Source organism: Oryctolagus cuniculus, chromosome 7 (genome assembly GCF_964237555.1).
Source record: "Oryctolagus cuniculus chromosome 7, mOryCun1.1, whole genome shotgun sequence".
NCBI classification, from domain to species: Eukaryota; Metazoa; Chordata; class Mammalia; order Lagomorpha; family Leporidae; genus Oryctolagus; species Oryctolagus cuniculus.
This window is the reverse complement of record NC_091438.1, coordinates 14,211,684-14,234,846: the sequence shown is the minus strand read 5'-3', so window position 1 is coordinate 14,234,846 and position 23,163 is coordinate 14,211,684. Positions and strand designations below refer to the sequence as shown.

Here is a 23,163-nt window from a genome sequence, read left to right as displayed (position 1 = left end):
CCTGTCAAAAAATAAATAAATAAATAAATCTTTAAAAAATAAAAGAATGCAACTCGCTACATTGTTAACAGTGAAGAAGACTCATGGCTGTAAGAAATTCAGAAAAGGGGTTTGCAATGCTTCACAGAAGGACCTAATCAGCCAGGAAAGAGGGGATTACAAAAACGCTCCGGCTGGCATCCTGGACAATGGTAGTTGCAAAGCTGGCCAGGTCCACTCAAGAATGAGGCACTGCCTGCTCCGGCTCATTCACCAGACAGCAGAGTAGGGTAAAGAGAGAGCAGGAGATGCCAGGCAGGACCACAAGGCAGGCTGTGGTGACCGCCCCCCACCCTGGCACTGGGAGTGGCTGGACAGGGACCAAGAAAGCACAGGGGAGCTGCAGACCAAGCGCTTGGGCCATTGTCCACTGCTTTACCCAGGCCATCAACAGGGAACAAGATCAGAAGTGGAGCTGCTGGGACTCGAACCAGTGCTCATATTGTCCACCTGCCCTAGGCCACAGGGTCACAAGACTTTATGAAGAGAAGCACAGGCTTTTATTAAGGGGCAATGGAGAGGGGCCAGCACCGTGCCACAGAGGGTGAAGCCACCAACCTGCTTCCCACATGAGCGCCGGTTCCAATCCGGCTGCTCCACTTCCGATCCAGCTCTCTGCTATGGCCTGGGAAAGCAGTGGAGGATGGCCCAAGTCCTTGGGCCCCTGCACCCACATGGGAGACCTGGATGAAGCTCCTGGCTTCAGCCTGGCCCAGCCCCAGCTCTTGTAGCCATCTGAGGAATGAACCAGTGCATGGAGGACATCTTGCTCTGGCTTTAGCTCTTTTTCTCTCTCTAATTCTGCCTTTCAAATAAATAACATAATTTTATTTTTTTTTAGAAAAAAAAAGACACTTAAGATTGCCTAAAGGACAAATGCTCAACGCCCTCATTAGACAGATCTGTGTTAGAATACAGGGCAAGGGGCAGTGAGGACGGAAGTGGGGGGGGGGAGCCCTCTGCCAGTCGCTAAGGGACATGGGGCTATGACCTCGGGCTTGGACAGAAAAGCAAAAACACAGGCCGGAGATGCAGAAACGGGCCCACAGTACCACACTGACGTGGGCCTGCCGACCCCCAGCCGCACTCCCCACCGACGACATTCCCGGTGGATTCTAGAACAGCTCCATGGCACCGCATCTCACTTTTGCCACATTTTACTGGAAAGGCAGAGAGGCAGAGACCGACAGGGAGAGATCTTCCACCTGCTGGTTCCCTCCCAACACACGATGCCCGGGCTGGGCCAGGCTGGAGCCAGGAGCCAGGAACTCCCTCGGGGTCTCCCACGTGGGCACCAGGAACCCAGCCATCACCTGCTGCCCCCCAGGGCCCCTGTGCAGGAAGCTGGGAGGGAAGTGGAGTGGGTAGGATTCAAGCCAGGCCCTCAGTGCGCGCTGGGCAGCCCCAGCACCAGCTTCACCTCTGTGCCAAACACCCACCCTACCTCGCAGTTCCTGAAAGAAAATTCCAGAACCCCATCGAGACCTCTGGGTCCAGAAGAGCTTTACAAAAGTGCAAAGAACAAAGGCAAACTGGATATTTTATGAATTAAAAGTCTTAAACTTCTTTTTTTCTTTAAGTGTAAAAACAAAGGGCAATCGATCTAAAAACACAGAACAATATTTGCCAAATACACGCCAGGCAAAGAGGAGCCTGGCGGGCGTCTGCAGAACCCTGCGCCCCAGTAAGGAGACATCCAGGGTGAGCGCTGGCGAGAGCACTTCCCAAGAGAGCGCACAGATGGTGAGCAGCACCCGGGAAAGCAGCCAGCTCCGAGCCACAAGGATCACGCACATTAAAATAATGAGAATCCACTTTCTCTCTCCTCGCCAGATTGGAAAAGAAATAATTTTAATAAATGAGACCTACTGATAATCAGAAAAATAAAAATTAAAACAATGGGGCAGCATTTACAGACCCTCGGATTATCACCGTTTTTAATCTAACAAGAGAAGGACTGACGTCCATGATGGGGGAACCACTCGGCCCAGCCACGCGTCCCACAGATGACTCATGGTAGGGCCTGGACAGAGCGATGGCAGCGCCCTGGACGGCAGTGACCGCAAACACTAGACAGTGGGCATAGGCACTGGAGGGTGGGCACAGGTGCTGGACAGGGAGCATGGGCGCTGGATGGTGAGTACGGGCGCTGGACGGTGAGCTTGGGCACTGGACGGTGGGCTCATGCAGGCAGGAACAAAGTTTGCCCTTGGCAGCCGGGGCCGTGGGAGGTGAAGCTGGTGTCCCAGCAGTGCTCTGCCCCAGGGACCTGTTGATCTATGGGCATGGCACGATGGAAAGCTGACCTGTGATGCCTGGGCCTCAGCAGGATGCCCCAGGTGTGTGACCTGTGACCCTTGGGCCACAGCAGGAAGCCCTGTGTGACCAGACTCTCAGAAGGACAGGGGTAAGGAACTCCCCACACCCCAGACCCCCGGTGTCTCCTTGGATGCCACTCCCCGGGATCCACGAACACATGTACAGCTCAGGGCCGGCCTTGCTCTGTGCAGCAGCGACCAACAGGAGGGACTCCCGGCTGCTGGCACGAGGCCGGGGCCTCTTGGCGGCTGTGGTGGTGTCAGAGTTGATCTCACACTGGACTCTGGCCACTGTGACGCGGGGACAGCAGCAGCCAGGTGCACATTGTGTGCACATGCCGGGCCTCCAGCCCGCCAAGGGGTCTGGGTGTTGAGGATTGCCGCTGCTGCCACTGCTGCTGGGTTTGAAGGAAGCGCTGAGACCCTGCAGGACCTGGGAGGAACACCGGGCACAGGGTCGGACAAGCAGCCTGGGCCGGGAGCTCTCCTGGGTGCTGAGGGCCCCCCCCCACCATGGAGTACGGCTGGGGGAGACAGAACCTTGGGCTCCTCCTGGCCCTGGGCCTGCTGCGCTGCCTTCCCCCTCACACAGTCCCGTGCACGCACGTGTGGCGGGGATGTTCGCGGTGCACCAAGCCCGGCCTGACCCACTGGGTCCTCACAGGCCCATGTGTACCGACCACTGGCATTTCTGGGCCTCGGCCGAAGAGGCCACAGGCGAAGGGACCCAGGAAAGGGCCCAGGGCCCGGCAGCGGCACCGCTGCCTCCTCCTCCCCCCTGGCCTGACAGGGAGATCCTTTCCAAGGAGGCACGGAAGCCTGGAGTCTCCAGGTATCCCCCAGCAGGCAGGAAACCCAAGGCCCCTCCCAGCGCAGGCAGAGCCAGGGCCAATCCCGCAGCAGAGACCCCAGTGCTCCAATTCCCTCAGTGACCGCCAGGGGGCGAGGAAGCTCCAGCTCCAGCTCCACTTGGGTTCTGGTTATGAGGTCCGCTTCCCACCCTGCTCTGTCCCTGAGGGGCTTCAAGACCCCCGTGTCCTCGCGGCCCCAAGTCCTGGACTGCTGGGTGCCAGAGTGAAAGTACCACAAGGGGTCCAAAGCTCCCGGGCAGGGCAAGAGGCCTCGGGCGCCACCTCCCAGGGGGTCCCCAACGCCAGTCTATCCCCTAGGTGAGCGCCTGGCCACCCTGCTGGTCACGCATGCTGCCGCTGCCTTCTTCCTGGACAGCCTCGCGGAGGACATGCTGCGGGATCTGCACGACGCCTTCCGCGAGAGCCCCTCCGCCGCGCGCCGGCAGTTCCAGGCCGTGCTGTCCGTCCGGGACCAGGAGCGCGTCCGGGCCCAGGCCCAGGAGGCCGCGGACCTGGGCTTCGCCCGCTTCCAGGAGGCCGTGCGGAGCCGCCCCGAGCTCCGCGAAGACGCGGATCGCGAGCTGCTGGCACAGGTGACCTGCGCGCTCAGAATCCTGCTCCGCGTTGCACTAGCCGGGGCCCAGACTGCTCTGGGCACCCGCCTGGCCGAATGCCTGCTGCTGGCCAGGGACGTGGCGGGCGCCCGGGCTCTGTGCTAGCGCCTGCTGCAGCCCGCTGTCCCTGGGGATGCCACCAAGGTCCGCGCCAGGGAGCGCGCACTGCTGCTGGCGCTGCGAGGCTTTTGCGCGTGGCATGGCGGGGACGCGCGGGGCGCCCTGGAGGACTTCCAGGAGGTGGTGGAGCAGGGGGCGCACCTTGGCGGCTGCGTGCGCGCTGTGTGGCCGCGGGCTGCTGCAGGTGCTGGCCAGCAGCGCCTTCCTGGGCACATTGGACTATGTCACCGCGTGCGGGCTTAGGCCAGAGGAAGCGCTGTTGGCCGCCAAGGCCTTCGTGCCCTGGAACCAGCGCAGGCTGCTGCTGATCCTGCTGCGGGAGAAGGACCGCCCCTGCTGGGCTGCCAAAGCCAGGCTGCTGGGCCGGACAGCGGCGCGGCCCGGAGGGGTGAGTACCCCCCCGCGCGCGCGCGCGCGCGCGGGGGCTGCTGTTCCTGTCTGGTCCTGCAAGGGGGCGGCTGTGTTTCTTCCTGTTCTGGGCGAGCTCCCCGGCCCAGGGGACACCTTGGGCTCTGGGTTGGACACACCCCTCCGCCAGACACTGAGAGACAACAGCACCGGTCACTCTAGGTTCCATTTCCTCTGGTCCTTTCTCTGTGCACCTGCCATACCGGTCACAGCGCTGAGCTTGGCTGTGCCAGGTGTGTATCAGGCGTGCACCTGCTCCCACCTGAAAGCCCCAGATGTTTTGCTCTTAGTTCCAAGGCCTCTAGGTGGCATCCCCCTCCCCTCACCGTGGAGATGGCCCTGGGGGTGCTGGGTCAGGGAGCAGCTCCCCTGCATGGCCCCTGATTTCGGAAGCCCCTCCCCCCATTTGATAGACTTAAGGACCCAACAGGTGAACCTCCAGCTGCTGCCATTTGTTCTCCTCAGTTGGGGGGAGGTGTGTGGGAGGTGCTTCAGCTGGCAGGGGGCAGCGGTGACATCAGCACACACACAGGTCTTGCAGTCCCCTGCTGGATCTTCTGGGGAGGAGAAACCCTCAGGACCAGGGACTCCCTCCCTTCTCTCTGGGAAGTGTCACCCTCATCCAGTCTGCCCCCGACCCGTGCCCCTGAGCCCACAGGGCCAAATGGCTCGCGCCTGCTTCTGCAGAACGGATAACTGAGGCAGGGTCTGCTCAGGGTCAGCCCTCCTGCTGACCCTCTGCCCGCCCCCAGGCCTGCTGTCTGAAGAATGCCCACCCACAGGGTGGCAGAAGGCTGGAGCCAGAGGCTGGGGCCCAGGGTCGGCCACCAGGAAGGGCAGCCAGGGCCCTGGGGTCGGTGCAGCCCGTGAGGGTCCCTCTGGGAGCCCTGCGTCTTCGCGTCCTGACCAGACGTCAGGCCAGGTGCACAAGAGGCCTGCGTCCCCCCAACCTGCGTGGGTGAGAGATGCGTGGCAGGCCCAGCCTGAGCCACCTTCCCACAGGGATGCCCACAGTGTGTACCAGCTGGCCTCGCTGCAAATGGAGCTGGACGTGGAGGACGAGGCTGCGCACCTGCTGGCCGCCGATGCCCTGGACCACCTGGGCCGCCTGGATGATGCTCACGGGGCCCTGAGGGTGGCCCTGACGCAGGGACCGCCTACGGCCATGGTGCTGGTGTGGCTGGTGCTTGTGCAGCTGCGCAGGAGCTTCTCCTTTGATGCCCACCAGGTGAGGAGCCTGGGTGGGGGCTCCGACTTCCGACCCCATCTTCTGTGCTCTGCCTCGCAGGCTGTCCAGGACACAACCTGGGCAGGTGTCCCCCGGTGGTCAAGGGAGAATCCTGGCCTTCGGGGCCCTGCCTGCCTGGCCCTGCGACCCCTCTGCTCCCCAGTGAGACCCACCCACACCTGTGTGCACGCTCAAGGGGCCTCGCTCTTGGAAGCAGGTCATGTGCAAAAGGGGTACTTCAGGCTGGGGAGGACCGGCCAAGGGTCCTGTCCACCCCTCTGTTTCCCCTGCCCTCCCCAGCATCCCCCTAGCCCTGGGGGCAACCGCCTCCTGGAACAGGAGCTGCTGGCCAAGGCACTGCAGCATGCATGAGCGGCCAGCAGGTGGCTGCAGGGGGTCTCCTTGGGGACCTCCTCATGAGCTGGGGTTCTGTCCTCCCGGAGCCTTCCTGCTCTGCTCCTGGCTCTGAACTTGAGGATCTGGAAGCCCCTCCCTACACTCTGGCCGGCAAGGCATTAACCTGTGTGTGGGAGCCTGGTGACCCTGAGACCCCCACCCACCCCAGCCTCGTGGGGGCATAGCGGGGCCACCCCCTGCACTTCCTGTGCTCCAATCCAGGGGCGAGTTGGGAGCACCCCCAGAGTCTTGGGAGCACGGGGAGGACCAAGCAGCTGTGCCTGAGGGGCTCCAGTGACCGGCTCCCCCTGCAGCTGGTGAAGAGGCTTGTCCAGGCCAGGGACGCTGCCTGCCTCCAGCCCACCTTGGACGCCTTCTGCCCCGAGGACCTGCAGCTGCTCCGGGGCCACTGCCACACTCGGGCCCTGGCCATCCTGCAGGCACGGCCAGGCATAGCCGACAGCAGGGCCCGCACCAGGGATGCCATCACCTATCTCTGGCCATCTTTGCAGGTAGGGGCCGGCCCCCTGCTCGAGAGGCCCATCCCGTGGCAGGTGCATGAGGGGATGGTGGGGGGGTCTTTGCCAAGCTACAGGTCAGGGATGTGAGGTCCGAGGACAGGGCTGGTCTCAGGTGTGTGCGCCCCGGGAGCATCTTGGGTGGGGGCACCTTACACACAGGCCCTGGCCACGCAGGTGAACTTGCAATGCCCAAGACGTGTCTGCAGCAGCCAGGCACCAGCCAGGCATCCATCCCAGCCCCCTCAGCCCTGCGGGCAGTCAGGCCCCTTTCCCAACTTGATCCCCACACCCAACCAAGTCCACCTAGGGACAGTGACCAAGTGGTGGGCACCTGGCCTCCCCTCCTGGCTGAGCTCTGGGCACAGGGGCACAGCCCTGGGGGGTGGGACCTGTCCCACAGGGGATGGGGGGTGTGGGCCAGGGGCCTGCCTGCGAGCAGTTCCTGGTGGGCCTTGCTGGTACCCCCTGGCCTGACAGAGACCCCTGCAGGGGTGGGAGGGGGGACTGAGTGAGTCCTTCATGGCGAAACTGGTGGGGAAGGGACACGGCTGGTCGGCCCCCCCGAGCTTACCAGCGACAGACCAGGGCCCTGTCTGGGGCGTCAGACTCCCGACCATGAAAGGCTCTGTGCCTGGCAGATTTCCCCGTGAAGCACCTATGTTTAGACAGACCCGCAGAGGAGGGAGAGACTCTGACCCCAGAGCCAGGCAGGTGCCCCCTTCAAAAAGCCAGTGGGAAAAGGTGCAAAGACTAAAAAAAGTAAAGCTCACCTAGACTTCACATAACACGCGTTTTCACGGACTGCTGAAGCCCTCATGAACGACCCCTTGTGGTGCACATAGGTGCACACTCAGCCAAACACCCACAGAGCAGATCCAGCTGGGCTGGAAGTCACCCCAAGAGTGGGAGGCAAGGTTGGCTGCACAAGGAGAACCACTCCTCATGTCAGCTCGGGCAGCGGAGACACGGGTTGTGGCCCAGGACCCTCACCCTTGCTGCCTCCCAGGCTGTGCGGGGCAGGATCCTGATCCCTCGCGGCACAGTCCCCAGTGGCCCAGGCACGAGGACGAGACCCAGGCCAGCAGGCTGCCCTCACTGGGAGGGGCGGGCATGGGTGATGGGAGGGTGTGCTCTGGGGGCCGTGTCCAGCCTTGTTCAGGGGCTCTGGGCATCTCACTTCAGGACAGAGGCCAGCGAGAGGTCCCCTCGGGTGCCCAGCAGAAACGGGGTGGGGGGTAATGGGTTTCATTGTCGTGGCCAGGGTGCGGCAGGCAGGGCAGCCCCTCCAGATGGAGCCCCACCCCCTCCCACCTCCCTTCCAGGAAGCCGTGGCCGACATCATCTCTGCCCTGAAGCTGGACCCGGCCTCTGTGGTCCCTGAGCTCTGCTCTCTGAGGTGCGACGCCCAGGGCCTCCTCGAGCAGGGCCTGCATGCTCACTGCTGGGCGCTGCTGAGCCGGCCCCACGGGAGGACGACGCCCAGGGCCTTCTGGCCGCTGGGGAGGCACTGGTCCAGATGGACGGCACACAGCCCAGTGGGCACCTGCTGCTGGCCGACGCCCTCATGGCGCTGGGTACGCCCGGCCTGCCTACCTTCTGACCTGATCCGCAGGGAAAGCGACCCTGGACGGCAGTGACTTCTGAATCCCCAGCCATGACCGCTGACCCCCTTCTGTGCCCCGCAGAGGCCTGCTCCGCCCAGGTGGCCTTGCCCCACATCGCCCTGGTGCTGTGCCAGCAGTTTCCTGAGAGCTGGGTCCCCACTTCCGGTTCTGCTGGGGCTGGTTGGGGGACGACCCCTTGCGGTGTCCATGGAGGAGAGGCAGGGGCTGTGTCAGCAGGTGTATCCTAGTTCCTCTGCCCGCAGCCCCTCGCCCACGCCCACCCAGTGCCCCCCACCCCTACAGGCAGCTATGAGGCAGCCAGTGCCCGTCTGCATGGGGGCCCTGCGCCCCGCTTGGGCGTCCACGGTGGCCCCGGCACCGCGAGGCCTGCTCCTACTGAAGCAGGGAGACTTGTGGGCCGCGGCCCAGCCCGGGACCTGCAGGGCCTGTCCTAGCAGGACGCCGCGGACCTAGGCTTCCTGCTGCGGCTGCTGGAGGCCTCCCAGCGGCAAAGCCTCGCCCAGGTGCGCCCGCGGGGTGAGCGTCCCGTGTGCGGTGGGCGTGAGCAGCATCACCTGCTGGGCCCGGGTCTCCGGCCGCCGGCCTCGAGGGCCACGGGCCTCTGGGCTCGCTCTCAGGGGGCGTAAGCCTCCTCCGGGGGGCGGAGGGGAGACCCCTTGGAGCCCGCCCTGCACCAAGCCCGCCTCATGCAGGGCGGCGCCACAGCTTCTCCCGGGCCTGCGCGTGCCCGGGGCTCCCGCGGCCTCAGCCTATAGCACCTGATGGTGGGCTGGGTACCAGAGCCCGGAACCTGGGGCACTCGCGGAGGTCTGGGTTCGGAGGTGGGGCCAGGCAGGGCCTTTGGCGCTGGAGGCAGGGCTGGGCGGGGCCCCTGAGCTCACGGGGGAGCTGGGGGGGGCCTCTCGACTTGGGGGGCATGCTGGGGGGCTTCTGAGCATGGAGGCGGGGTCTCAGAATTCTGATAAGCACCTGGGCAGGGATCCCTTGGCTCTAGGAGGAACTGGGCGGGGCCTCTGGGCTCGGAGGCGGGGCTGAGGCAGCATCTCTGAGAAGCTGCGGGCTTGCCTCTGGAGTCCAAGAGGCTGCTGAGCGACGAGAGCAGAACCGGAAGTAGCCGTTCCCCACTTCCGGTGGCTGGCGGCCGGTCCCCACACTCGGTCTGCGCGCTCCTCCCGATGCCCACCCAGCCCAGCTGTGTGGGGCCTGAGCGCGCCCTCCGGGCCGGGCCGCAGTCTTGCGCGGGGTCTCTGTACAGCCTCTCCCGGGAGTCCATGAGCCCAGGAGGGTGACCGAGGGGGCTTCAGCTCGGCCCTGAAAGGAAGGCGCCGGCGGCATGGCCGGAGCTGGGCACCCCCCGCCGGCCCTGCCGTCCGGAGGGTGCGGTGGGGCAGGGACTGGCGGAAGCGCCGAGGCCTGGTCAGCCCCTGGACTGCCCCTGCTTGTCCCTCGGTTGGTTCGCTGCCTTCCCGGCTTTGGGTCGCGGAGGCCGGTGGGCCGCTGTCCTGGGGGCGGGGACAGCCTGCGGAGGAGCGGGAGGGGCTGCAGAGCCAGCTGGGACGCAGGGAGCGCGGGGAGGGGGCCCCAGAGGTGGGCGGCGCTGGGCGCGGGCTGGGCTGACCCAGGTTCTCTCCCTCCCTCCCTCCTCTGTGCAGGCCGCTGCCTGGGACGCCAATGCCCTCCTGGACAGGGGGCGGCCACGGCAGGCACGGGCTTCTGCTCCCTGGCCGTGATGGCCGGTGGTGGGGGCATCTGCCACCTGCGCCTGCGTGCCACCTGCCTGGCCCAGCTGTGGGAATGCGATCGAGCCCTCAAGGACCTGGACCAACTGCTCCAGGAGGGTGCAGGTGATGGGGACCTCCCGCGGTGGGGGGAGGACCTCTGCTCCCAGGGCCGCCTGCTGCTGAGCCTGGGGGACCAGGTGGGGGCCTCCGCGGCCTTCAGCTGGGCCCTCACGCTGGCACCTGCCCCTGCCCAGAGCAGCCTGTGGGGGCAGCCGGGCCAGACCCCCACCATCCACCTGTTGCTGCACCATGGGCAGCTACCTGGAGCAGCACCACCACGCGGAGGCCTGGACAGCAGCCAAGAGTGCCATCCTGGTGGACCCTGGCCACCGTGGCCTGTAGCGGCTGAAGGCCAGAGCCCAGAGAGGGGTGGACTCGGGCTGCCAGCTGCACTGACCCAGCCACCGGGGGCCAATCATTTTCAGCCTCGGTGTATCGCCCGCAGCGCCCCAGATCGGGAGGTGTCCAGTGCCAGGGTGGTCCCAGTGATATGACCAGCCTCCGTCTTTTTGATCCCGGAGTAAAAGGACAGATTCCTGGGAGGGTCGTCCTGAGGCTGGGGACTCTGGCGCACACCTAGAGCTGGGAGGCTGAAGCAGCAGCCCAGGTATCCCCCTGGCTGCACAGGACGAGGCCACGCCCTCACGCTGGGCCTGGAAGCCCCTCTTTGGGCCTGAAGCTGCCTCCCACCTTGGCCCTGGCCTGAGTCTCAGGGCTGCTGCTGAGTGCTTTCCTGGAAGTCACTCATGGGGCTGCTCCCCGTCTCGGGCTGTGGGGGGCCCAGTGAGCCTGCAAATCTTGAGGGGACCCCGCTTGGTACTTCCCTGGAGCTGGAGACAGCGGGGGACTAACCGTCCAGGGAGGCTCTTGCTTCCTGCTGAGGAGCACGGAGACCCCTCCCAGGCAGGTGGGGGAGCCCAGCCGTGCCCTGTCTCTGCCCATGCTGCAGCATGCATGAGAGGTGCTGGCAGACCAGACCCCAAACCCCCTCCTGGGCCACCTGCCCCAGTCTCTGCCTGCTCTTCGCTTGGGCGTGATCCACAGTGCCCCCACCCCACACCTCTTGGTAGGCACCTGTCCCACCCCAAGCAGCAGAAGTGGCCCCACTCCCGTCCCCTGTGGGCCCTCCTGGCACCCCCGGCACCTGCTGGGCTCTGACCACAAGGACAGGGGCTACAGGGTCAGTGCCTCCCACCATGAGAATGAGGGGACTGAGAGTCCACAGTGGGGGTGAGCTCCATTGCCTCTCTCCTCTGCCTCCCTGCTCAGAAGCTTCCAGGAGGCCTTGACGAAGTTTCCTGGGGCACCGTTTTCACCAAGTTTTTCCTCCAGTGTCCACTGTCATCCTGCTGTGTCCACCATGTTCTCGTGGGCTCCACAAAGATGGCCTAACTGTGCGAGGAGCCAGGGATGAGGCCAGGTTCCGGTCAGTGCCCAGGCAGTGAGGTGAGGGCAGGTGCCGAGGGGCCGGGCAGCCGTGCCTCTGCCCTTGTCCTCCCCACCCTGGTGCCCTGCCCTGTTCATCCCTGGGAGGCCATCAGAGCTTAGTGCTGGGTGCAGACACCCGACCTGCCTGGACCCTCCCACCCCAGGGGGCAACAGTACCCTTGGCTCATCTGGCAGGGGAGGCACCGGGCGACCACCGAGTGTCAGGTTGAAGCCCTCACCCCCCAGGGGGTGGGACTGGGAGGTGATAAGTGGTGGGACTCACAGGGGAGAGGACATGGCTGTGCCCTCCTCAGAGTCTGCTGGAGCCTTGGCCTTGAACCCCAGCCTCCAGACTGAAATAAACTCCTGTGTATTTGCAGATATAAAACTTAGTTTTGCAGTTTGTGGAGGACGGCCAGAACCCCGAGGTCATCTTCTATACCTAGCGGGGCCCCACGAAGAGGGGGAGGCAGCCTCGGTCCCCAGAGCCCCCTGGGCCCCGAGGTCGTCTGCACCTAGCACAGGGCCCCCAAGTCCCCTGGGCCCCAAGGTCATCTTATACACCTAGCGGTGCTGGCCGCAGGGACCCCGCCTGGGGTGGGCAGGTGGGCCTCGGCCCCCTGAGCCCTGAGGTCTTCTACACCTAGTATGGGGCCCCTCCAGGGGGCACCCTTGGTCACCCAGAGCCCCCTGGTGGAGGCTGGCCATGGCCACCGTGGCCATGGTCATGGTCGTGGACATGGCCGCCCTGCCTGTGCCCAGGGCGGCGCCTTCGACCCGGGGCCGGGGGTGGGGCCAAGGCTGTGGCCAGACCCAGGGCTTTGTCCACCTGTACATAGCCGAGCCCCCGCCCTCAACTCACCCCGTGACCCCCACCACGGGAGGCTGCTCACGTGCTCCCGGATGATTTTTTTTAAATAAAGGAAGAAACGCAAAAAAAAAAAAAAATTAGTTTTGTTCATTTAGTTTCTGTTTAAGCACATTCTATAATGTAACAATGCCACTTAAGAAAGTAAAACCCTACAGATGTCCCTCACGCCTTTCAGAACACAACAGAAACACCTTAAGTTAGGCCCTCTTGGTGCTTCATGACCAGATTCCTGCATAATTTTCACACATTCAGATACAAAGCACACTTGAAAGCCAGCTTCAGACACCATCCAACACAAATAGAACATGTTTCCAAGTCCATGATTATACTTGCTCATTTCTCTCCCAGATTTACTTATACCAGAATCCTTGTCATGGCTCTATAATGTGTATACTCTCCATTTCTAGTCCTTTTATTATTTTTTACAGTCTATTTTAGAATCCATTCTTTGGATTATTACCCTCCCTCCTCTGCTTGACCTTGAGTGTGTGACGTGTGGTTTTCTCCTGTTTCCAGCATTTCCAACAATCCTATCCACAGTGAAAGCCTGGTGACTACTTCATTCCCACCCTTGCCTTCCTGCAAACACAGTGGAATCAGGTGCTTGTTAATCATGAGATGTAAACAGTGAGTGCTGGGGCCCCATTGTGGCATAGTGGGTAAACCTCCCACCTGCAATGCTGGCATTCCATGTTCAGTGCCAGTTTGTTTATGGCTGCCTCTCTTTCAGTCCAGCTCCTGATAATGGGAAGAGCAGCAGAAGATGCCCAAGTGTTTGGGCCCTGTCCCTCAGGTGGGAGACCTGGATGAGCCCCCAGCTTTCCCCTGGCCCAGCCTTCCTGGTTGCAGCCATCTGAGGAGTGAACACATGGATGGAAGATCTCTGTTTCTCCTTCTTTCTCTGTAACTCCGACTTTCAAAATAAATAAAAAACTTTTTAAAAAGTGAGTTATCTGGAAGCTCTTAATGCTGGGTACAATTGCCCCATGCAATATGTAGGCTGGACTTGGTGAAGGCAATGGATATTTGGGTGCTTTGCCCAGGTTGTCTTTTCTGGAGAGAGCTGGAGATATGTAGAACAAGACTTCACAATAGCCCCTTGTACTACTAACCTCCCTGCTGACCAACTCTCTGCTGTTTGTATTTTTTATCACAAAATAATTGAGGCTACAATTTAGAAGTGATAATATAGGTCATCTCCTGAGACCATACATGGATTCTTTTTTTTTTTTTCTTTATGAGGATATCTAGGGCTTTATTTTGGAATGCAGAGGCCATACAGCAGATGGAAGATCTCTCTCTCTCTCCCTCTCATTGTAAGTGTACCTCTCAAATAAATAAAATCTTGAATCAGGGGGAGAGGGAAGGAGAGGAAGAGGAGGAGGGAGAGGGGGAGAAGGAGAAGGAGAAGGAGAAGGAGAAGGAGAAAAGACTAAAACATGCCTTCCCTGTCCCGGAGCTGGCATGGGTTGCCACTTGCACCATGGGCACCAGTTCGAGTCCTGGCTGCTCCACTTCCCATGCAGATGGCTGGGAAAGCAGTGGAAGATGGCCTGAGTGCTGGGGCCCTGCACCCACATGGGATACCTGGAAGAAGCTCCTGGCTTTGGCCTGGCTCAGCCCTGTCCGATGGGGCTGCTTGGGGACTGAACCAGTGCATGGAAGACTTCTCTCTCTCTCTCTGTCACTTTGTCTTTCAAACAAATGACGCAAGACAGCTTCAAAAACAAATGAGGTCTGAGCTCTGGGTTAACACAGGGACCAGGATCTGCCCACTCTCCACAAAAAGTCCTCTTCTGCACAGGGAATGCTGGGAGCTCTCTTTCCTTACTTAAAGCTCTGCTCAAATAATGCCCATCCCAACCTTACACTAGCTGTGCCCTCGTTCAGGGGCAGCCAAGACAGGCTGAGTTGTGGGGCAGGTCAGCTATGTGTGGGCTGCCTCAGGGCCTTTGCACAAGCCAGTCTCCACCTGAATGCTCTTCCCGCTCATCTTCCATCTGGTCGCTACTCAAGTGTCGCTTCCAGCACAGATCTTCCTCAGACACTTTATCCACATCACCAGGAGGTAGGTCCTGTGTCTGACCATTGTCTCTGCAGTTACACGGCCTCGCCTTACAGTGACTGTCTCTGCCCACACACCATGAGCACTGAGGAGCTGGCAGACACGTCTGCCCCATCCCCCTGATTTTTTGCTTGGCAATTTTGCAAGATGATTGCATTTTCCAGAGAAACTCCAAAGGAAGATTAGTTCACATAGTCAGTCAGATAAAGCTGAATAGAAATAACACAAGATAGAGAAAAAAATTTTTTTTGCAAGTTAGAATTCTTTTAATAGGTATATATATAAAAAAAGTATTAAAATACCCCCATGGTTCTGCTGTGTTATTTGCCCTAAAGGAAGTGAGAGGCAGAGTGAAGAATCCCAGTGCAGCTCAGTGGGCCCAGAAGTGGGCTTTCCCATAAACTAAGGCATGACCCCCCAACTCCTATCCCCTCTGCTGTTCCCAGCCCCCCAATTCCTGCAGCAGGAACCCCAGTGGTCTGGCTCTGGCACTGGGATAAGGCACCTGAAGGGCTGGCTGGGCGAGTGAGGACAGGTGACCTTTAAACACAAAACACCACCTCGGCGTGGGGGAACAGGTCTCTATCTTGGAGGGTAGGATTTGGAAGCTTGCAAAGTCTTTGAGATATCAAGAATTATTTATTTATTTGAAAGGCAGAGTTAGAGAGGGAGAGATCTTCCATCTGCTGGTTCACTCCCCAAATGGCTGCAATGGCCAGGGCTCAGCCAAGCTGAAGCCTGGAGCCTGGAATGCCATCCGGTCTCCCATGTAGGTGGCAGGGCCAAAGGACTTGGGCCACTCTCTGCTACTTTTCCAGGCACAGGACTCAAACAGGGGCTCATGTGGATTCCGGCATCACAGGTAGTGGCTTAACCAGCTCTCTTGGGGTTTGCTTCCTATTTTTTGAGAGATTCTCTAAAATAAGTTAACTTTGATTTTCATTTCTCAGAGATTTCTCAGTAAGTAAAACAAACTGGTGGTAGTTGTCATGAAAAGTGCAAAGAGTTAGCTATTTCTTAAAGGAGAAGAGACTTTCACACAGATAACCCAACAGGTCACTCTGGTTAGTCAACAGTTTGTGTTTGTGCACAGTGCCTTAGGGTCCCCAACTAGAGGTGAAGTAGAGACTTTACAAACACCAGTGCAACAATCGGTTGAGCTGGAAAACAGGCTGAACTAAGTGGCATGCTTTCAGAAAGTGACCAGTCAGGATTTCCCACACAAAAGTTCTGTATGGTTCTAAAACAAAATTCCACCAATTGCTTTGACACACATTTGTCACTGGTCTAGTGATCCTCAATTCATTAGCCCTCAGACTTGGCTTGGCGTGGCTTGGATGCCCATCTAACCTATGCCTTCTAGAATGACTCCCTTTACAATCATCAGACAAAAACCTATCACGTAAAGACTTTGTATACATAGACAAACAACTGCATCTTAGACTTCTAGTCCCTAGAACCATGAGCTTAATAAACTTCTTTCCTTTATTTTTAAGACTTTATTTCTTTACTTGAAAGTTAGTTACAGAGAGGCAGAGGCAGAGAGAGAGAGAGAGAGAGAGAGAGAGAAAGAGAGAGAGAGAGAGAGAGGTCTTCAATCCGCTGGTTCACTCCCTAGATGGCCACAATAGCCAGAGCTGTGCTGAACCGAAGCCAGGAGCCAGGAGCTTCTTCCGGGTCTTCCATGTGGGTGCAGGGCCCCAAGGACTTGGGCCATCTTCTGCTGCTTTCCTAGGCCATAGTAGAGACCTGAATCAGAAGTGGAGCAGCCGAGACTTGAACTGGCACCCATATGAGAAGCCGGCACTGCAGGCGGCTGCCTTACCTGCTCTGCCACAGCACCGGCCCCAACTTCTTCCCTTTATGATTATCTAGTCTCAAGTGTTCTGTCTTGGTGACATAATAAGGACCAAGACAGTCACAAACTCTGAGATAGTAAAATACACTGAGCATCAAGAGCCCAGTGGAACTAGTCAAAGTCAAATTACCAGTATCTCTACCTGACTGCAGATCCATTGGGCACCTGGAGTTAAGGGCCCAGTCAATGCACCTGTGTTCCAAGCAGTCTATGGTGAGTCATTGAATGGTCTCAGAATCTCCAGAATAACCACTGTTGAGGATCTGAGATAAAAAGACACAGCTGTGGTTAAGCCTTAGCATTACAAGAGGATACTCTGCTTGCAGATACAGTCCTTCAGAGCATAGCAGAATGCTGATCATCCATGACTGCTTGGGGCAGCGTGGCACTCAGGGACTAAAGGATGTTCAGAGGGGGAGTGAGCTTGCATCACTGTGAAGTGTGGCTCCACGGGTGAGAGTGCTGCTGGCTATTGGTGCTCAGAGGTACAGTTCGGTGGTGAGTCTGCCCTGATGGGCTGACTTTCACAAGTGAGTGCTGACACCAACAATTTAGTTTTGCAAATGTGTATTCATAGAACTGCATTGTCCTTGATCATTTAGAGAGGTTTAAACAATGAACACGGATCTTTATTGCCACAGCTACAGAACAATCAGACTTTCCTAAGTTTGCAGGAACATTTTTATTCTCACCCTTGCATAGTGGAACCAATGTGTCTAGTTTGAATATCCTGATTATTCCATCAGATTCTTGTGACCCATCATGCATTTTAACAACACATTGCTTTAGCCTGAAAAATCTCCTGAAACCACACTTCCCAAGCAAAGCTGATTTTTAAGACTTATTTTATTTGTTTGTAAGGCAGAATTAGAAAGAGAGAGGGAGAGAGATACAGAGGTCTTCCACCCAATGGTTCACTCCCCAGATGGCTGCAGTGGCCAGGGCTGGGCCAGGCTGAAGCCAAAGCTAAGAGTCAGGAACTCATCCAGGTCTCCCACATGGGTAGCAGGGGCCCAAATACTTGGGTCATGTGCTGCTGCTTACCTGGGCCCAGTGGCAGGGAAGTAGAGCAGAAGTGTAGCAGTGAGAACTTGAACCAGGGCTCCAGTATGGGATGCCAGCATTGAGGATTAACCTGCTGTGCCACAGTGCCAGCCCTGCAGATGTGAGTCTTTGTCCCTTCATTCAAGTAGCTACTATTGATGGAAATCTATTGGTTATCTGAGATAGTAATAGGAGAGTGAAGCAAAATGGTTAGAGAGAATGTAAGAGCACACTAGGTTTGGGATTGATCAGTAAATAATTATTCAGTATGTAGACACTGTGAAAGAATGAGCTCTAATGCAACTACCTGTCCCCAAAGAACTCATTTATTGGGGAAAGGTGAGGTTAAATGGCACAACATCTGGGATGCCACTTGGGACACAGGCATCCAATATAGGAACGCCTGATTCATTCGGGTCCTGGATCCTTTGCTTCCAATCCAGCTTCCTGATAAGGTGCATGCTGGGAGGCATCAGGTGATGGCTATAGTACTCGGGCCCCTGCCACCCATGTGGGGAACTTGGATTGAGTTCTAAACTCCTGGCTTCAGCCTGACCCAACCATGGCTGTCATGAGCATTTGGGGAGTGAACCAGCAGCACTCTGCTTCTCTCTATATATTCATCTCTCTCTCTCAAATAAAATGAAAATAAACAAATATTTTAGAAAATGTTTATATATGAATCTGAAATTGTGAGGTATGTGTTTTAAATGCACTTCAGAAATTATTAGGAAAATCTAGTTTGATTTGAATATTCACTTGTTTGAAAAAAAAAAACACTCTCCTTTTTTTGTGAGTCTACCAATGAGCTTGTTGAGTACTTGTAGTAATGAACATGATCAAGTGCTTCATTGCAGTCATCAATTAGTAGAGAGCAAAGAGCTAAGTGGTCCATAAGTCAGAGAGGCACAGAATGAGCAAATACATCTACATCTGAAGACATTAGAGACTCAAAACTAACAATCAAAATGCTCTTGACAGTTGGAGTCTCTATCATCCAGAGGTAGCCCTGTAAATTAACCACATTCTGTCTTCTGCCAAGGAACTTGATATTGAATGCAGCATCAAAAGACGGCCCAGTAAAATGGTCTGTATTCACATTAGGGTAAAATACATGCATTTCTGAAAAACACAGAATTGGATGACTAAACTACAAAAAATTTCTGACTCAAAGCAAACCCCAAGTGTTATCAGTATCATCAGTGTGAGCAGTAGCCCCTCATGACCAGTGTCCCTGGAATGATTCTGGATCCCCAGTGTCACCATCCCCGGCATGAGCAGTGAGACCAGTGTCCCAGTATGACCCATGTCACCATGCCCAGTATGAGTAGCCTCTCCGGGGTGACCATCTCTAGCATCCCAGGTCACCAGTGTGTCCAGCATCACGAGGAAGGTGAGTCTGCAGAGGGGAGAAGAATTCAGTCAGAATTATTGTTCTAAGTCATCTTTGGACAACGGGGAAAACTGCCCTCCCTGGTGTTCTTTTGAGGCTTTAAGGAAACTGGTGGCTGTCTTCATCTGTTTTCTGTTACTGTAACCCAATACCACAGACTGGATAATTTATTAAGAAAAGAAATCCATTTCTTGGAGACTAGGAAGCCTGAAGTTGGGGGCTGCATCTGATGGGAGCTTTCTGGTTGGAAAGGAACTCTCTGCAGAGTCCTGAAGTTGTGCAGGGCAGCTCATGTTGAGACAGAGAAAGTGTATGAGCTTTGGTCTCTCCTGCTTTTCTTATAAAGGCACTAATGCAAACCCAGGAACCCCACTCCCATACCTCATCTAATCCTAACGACCTCCCAAAGACCCTCACCTCAAATACCATGTAACATTGAGGACTAATTTTTTTTTTCTTTTTTTGACAGGCAGAGTTAGACAGTGAGAGAGAGAGAGAGAGAGAGAGAGAGAGAGAAAGGTCTTCCTTCCGTTGGTTCACCCCCCAAATGGTCGCTATTGCCAGCGCGCTGCGCCAATCCAAAGCCAGGAGCCAGGTGCTTCCTCCTGGTCTCCCATGCGGGTGCAGGGCCCAAGCACTGGGGCCATCCTCCACTGCACTCCCGGGCCACAGCAGAGAGCTGGACTGGAAGAGGAGCAACCAGGACAGAATCCGGCGCCACAACCGGGACTAGAACTCGGGGTGCCAGTGCTGGAGGCAAAGGATTAGCCTAGTGAGCCATGGCGCTGGCCTTTTTTTTTTTTATTTATTTAAAATTTATTTGAGAAACACAGACACAACACCACTCCCACCTGCTAGTCCACGCCCCCAAATGCCCACAACTGCTGCCCAATCCCCAGAGGGCGTGGCATAGCCTTCTGCTCTGGCCGCCCAATCCCAGGAGTGTGGGGCTGGGCCCTCTGCACTGGCCTCCCTATCCCAGAGGGCGGGGCGGGGCCGTCTGTTTCGGCCACGCCCAACCCTGCTCCCGGACCACAGCTGCCTGCAGACGCTGCTGCAGCACCTGACCTCGCACAGCCTGACCATTGTGAGCAACGCGTGCAGCATGCTCTGGAACCTGCGGGCCCGCAGCGCACAGGACCAGGAGCTGCTGTGGGACCTGGGCGCCGTGGGCACGCTGCGCAACCTGGTGCACTCCAGGCACAAGATGATCGCCGTGGGCAGCGCCGCCGCCCTGCACAACCTGCTGGCCCACCAGCCTGCCAAGCACCAGGCACTGCCATGGCCGTGTCCCCCGGCACCTGCGTGCCCAGCTTCTATGTGCACAAGCAGGGGCGCTGGAGGCGGAGCTCGACGCCTGCCACCTGGCGCAGGCGCTCAGCCACCTGGAGATGCAGGCCCTGCCAGAGGCCGCGGAGGCAGCCGCCAAGAAGCCGCTGCCGCCCCTGCGGCACCTGGACGGGCTGGCTGGGGACTATGCCTCTGACTCAGGCTGCTTCGACGACGACTACGTGCCGTCCATGGCCGCCGCCACCGCCGAGCCCGCCAGCCCAGCCATGCTGTCCTTCTTCCTGGGCAGCCCCTTCCTGCAGGGCCAGGCGCTGGCCTGCGCCCAGCCAGTCCGCCGAGGCCTGGAGCCCGCGAAGGAGGCCGGCGGCGAGGTGGCCGTGGCGGCCAAGGCCAAGGCCAAGCTGGCGCTGGCGCTGGCGTGGATCGACCATCTGGTGGAGGACATCTCGGCCTTGCACATCTCGGCGACCCACAGCTTCAAAGCCTCAGCTCCAGGGACCCTGGGCAGAAGGCGCCTAGGGAGGGCAGGGCACAGTCCTGCTCTTTCTGCCGTGGCCCTGAGGGCGGCCGGCCGGAAGTAGGGAGCCTGGCGCACGCCCTGCTCCGGCTCAAGGCAGCCCACGCCAGCCTGTCCAACAACAGCTTTAACAGCGGCAGCACCAGCTACTGCCCGCGGGAGCACATGCGACCCTGCCCGCTGGCCGAGCACCGCGAGGAGCTCCTGGGCGGGCAGCCGCAGCCAGCTTGGCTCGACCTCGACCTGCGGGGCAGCCAGGCCGAGGGGCCCACCCGGAACGCCGCTGGCGCCGACGCCCCTGTGCGCACCATCAAGCTGTCGCCCACCTATCAGCACGTGCTGCTGCTGGAGGCCAAGGGTAGGGCAGGCGCGGGGTGCCCCCCCGGCGGCCCCAAGGCACACCCCCACCCACGGCCTGGAAGCAGGCCTGGCTGCCAGCGGAGGGCCTGAGTCAGGTGCCCGAGAAGCTGGGCGCTGGCCGGCCGCCCCCAGAGGCTGGTAGCTTAGGAGCGGCCCCTCTCACTGTCCCGCTGCAGCTTGCTGTCCTCGCTGTCCTCCGCCGGACGCCCGGGCCCCTGCGAGGCTGGAGACCTGGACAGCGACTCCTCCCTCGAAGGCCTGGAGGAGGCCAGCCCCGAAGAGGCAGAGCTGGGCGGGGCCTGGAGGGCCCTCCTCCCTGCCCATGGCCATCCCGGCGCCCCAGCGGGGCCGCGGCCAAGGCCTGGGCATGGAGGGTGCCACGCCATCCAGCTCTTCTGAGAATTGTGTGCAGGAGATACCGCTGGTCCTGAGCCGCTGCAGCTCCGTGAGCTCCCTGGGCAGCTTCCAGAGCCTGTCCATCGCCAGCTCCATCACCAGTGACCCCTGCAGTGGGCTGGGCAGCAGTATGGTGAGCCCCAGCGAGCTGCCCGACAGCCCCGGGCACACCATACCGCCCAGAGGGCTTCACCGTGGAGAAGCTGGACGAGAATTTCTGCGCCTCCAGCCTCAGCGCGCTCGCCCTGCACAAGCACTCCTAGCAGCAGGACGTGGAGCTGCAGCTGCTGCCGCCCGCCTGCCCCGACCGTGGCACTGGCAGGGGTGGCGGTGGTGGCGGGTGCCGCTGGGGAGAAGTTGCCAGATGCCAGGAGGGGCCGGCGCCCGCGGGCTCCCGCAACCACATGGCCGCAGACCAGGAGCTAGAGCTGCTGCGCGAGTGCCTAGGGGCCGCAGTGCCCGCGTGACTCCACAAAGTGGACTCGGTGCTGGTGCCCGGCCGCCGGGCGCTGCCCATCCCTGTCTACAAGCTGGTGCCCGGGAGGATGACTCGTGCACCGACTCAGCCGAGGGCACGCTGGTCAGCTTCTCCAGCGCTGTGTCCCTCAACAATGAGACCCTGCAAGGGCCCGCCAGGGAGCAGCCCTGAGGCCAGCTGGACAGGCAGGAGACCCCCGGCCTCGCGGCCCCCTCCAGCCAAGTCTGGCACCAGCTCAAGGCTGGGGGCACCAGCTGGAGCCCGGAGCAGACCTGGGGCACAGGCAGGAGCCAGGGCGGGCTGGAGCTGCCCCTGGTCCGGCTCCCAAGTGCCCATTTGGACTGGGCTTAGGGTGAAGGGGGGCAGTCCCTGTGCCTCAGGACACCCACCGAGGAGGCCGGGTACTGCTTCTAGGACTCTGATGAGATGCCATCCTCGGCCGGGCCGCCCCTGTGGCGACCATCTGCCATCCCACAGGCTCTGAAGTGGGGCGGGAAGGAGGCACGGGCCCCAGCCAAGGCGGCCGCTCAGGTCCAGCTGCACCCCTGGGTCCAGCCCCAGGTGATCTCCGATGAGACCCCACCTTGCTACTCCCTGAGCTTCTCGGCCAGCTCGCTCAGCAAGCCCGAGCCCTATGAGCGGCCGGCCAGCCACCTGGGAGGCCGGGAGCCCATGGTCCCCCAGGCCCAGCACCGGGGAGGTGGACACAACAGCTCCCCCAGCCTGCGCTCTTAGGAGGCACTCCTGCACCACTGCATAGGCTCAGCCATGCCCAGGCGCCGGTGCCTGGCCTCTGGCCCTCGATGACGCAAGGCCTGGGCTGCGGGCAGGACGAGTGGCCGGCAGAGGCGCCCCGGGACTGCAGCCAGGAGGCAGCAAGTTCAGACCGGGCCACCGACCTGGAGAGCATGGAGTGGCCCCCCATCCAGGAGGGCACCAACTCCATGGTCATGTGGCTGCACCAGGTGGCCGCAGTGGCCCCGCGCGAGGCCTCCTCCCAGTCTGACTCCCTCCTGTCCCTGGGGTCTGCTCTGGAGGACTAATTTTCAACATGAGTTTGGACACACACACACACAGACAATAGCAATAGCTTTGTTTCCTTATTGTCAAATAACTAAGCCAAATATTGTGGCTTGATTTCTTTTTTTTTTTTTTTTTTTTTTTTTTTTTTTTTTTTTTTTGACACGCAGAGTAGACAGTGAGAGGGAGAGAGACAGAGAGAAAGGTCTTCCTTTGCCGTTGGTTCACCCTCCAATGGCCGCCGCACCGCGCCGATCCGATGGCAGGAGCCAGGAGCCAGGTGCTTTTCCTGGTCTCCCATGGGATGCAGGGCCCAAGCACCTGGGCCATCCTCCACTGCACTCCCTGGCCACAGCAGAGGGCTGGCCTGGAAGAGGGGCAACCAGGACAGAATCCGGCGCCCCGACCGGGACTAGAACCCGGTGTGCCGGCGCCGCTAGGCGGAGGATTAGCCTAGTGAGCCGTGGCACCAGCCGTGGCTTGATTTCTTTATAAATGAATCCCTTGAAATGTATATTTAGATATGTATTAATAAAATCAGA

General features: G+C 59.4%; 2 pseudogenes; both read left to right on the top strand.

Moving 5' to 3' along the window:
• The first annotated feature begins 2,515 nt into the window (after positions 1-2,515).
• LOC127488633 (tetratricopeptide repeat protein 34-like) lies at positions 2,516-10,297 on the top strand (annotated as a pseudogene).
• An 8,143-nt stretch (positions 10,298-18,440) lies between these two features.
• On the top strand, positions 18,441-22,644 carry LOC138850335 (adenomatous polyposis coli protein 2-like; annotated as a pseudogene).
• Positions 22,645-23,163: the final 519 nt, after the last annotated feature.